Here is a 717-nt window from a genome sequence, read left to right on the forward strand (position 1 = left end):
TGTGACCCTGTCTTTGTTTGGATAAGTTGACCAAACATAGTAATTTCACTGACTTCTGGTTGAAAAGTCCTTTTGCATAAAAGTCTTTTGCGAAAAATCCCACAGCTCCCGTGATTGACGCTAGCACTTTTCTGAAGAATTCATGGTCACAGTTGTTTTTCTAGTCTTATGAAAGACAACATGATGTTAGTTAAACTGTGGTCTGAGAGTCAGAGAGGATGACAAACGAGGGTAAGGTTAAGAACAGATCTACCTAACTGAACAGTCACGTTGCAGTTACATGTGTATCCGATGTCCATCAGTGTCTCAGCCATGCCCACTCCTTCACTGATCATGTCCACTTTCAAAATACCAAGATGGCTGAAGGATATGACTATGGCTCATGGTGCTTATGTGAACTACAGATTTTTATGTTATAAAATACCTTTTTGAACGATATAATATTTTGTACTTTGGTTGCATGAGAGTGACCTGAATAAAATAAGTTTAAGACAATAAGACAAAAACATTTCGCTAATAAAAGTGCAAATACATATTAATCACACGCTTAATAAATATCACATTTAAAATGATAACAAAAATACTTTTATATAGCACACTATAACATACTCTCATAGTGCACTTTTTAATAACTTCTAAGTGTTGGAGAAAAACACAGAGCAAGTGAAAACGTGTTTTCAGTCAAGCACAGAGATTCAGTAAAGATTTTGTGTCTGT

The sequence above is a fragment of the Aulonocara sp. 'chitande type north' Nkhata Bay genome, linkage group LG5 (assembly GCF_057382095.1).
Source record: "Aulonocara sp. 'chitande type north' Nkhata Bay isolate Kocher_YH1m ecotype deep benthic linkage group LG5, A_spYH_male_GT1.1, whole genome shotgun sequence".
NCBI classification, from domain to species: Eukaryota; Metazoa; Chordata; class Actinopteri; order Cichliformes; family Cichlidae; genus Aulonocara; species Aulonocara sp. 'chitande type north' Nkhata Bay.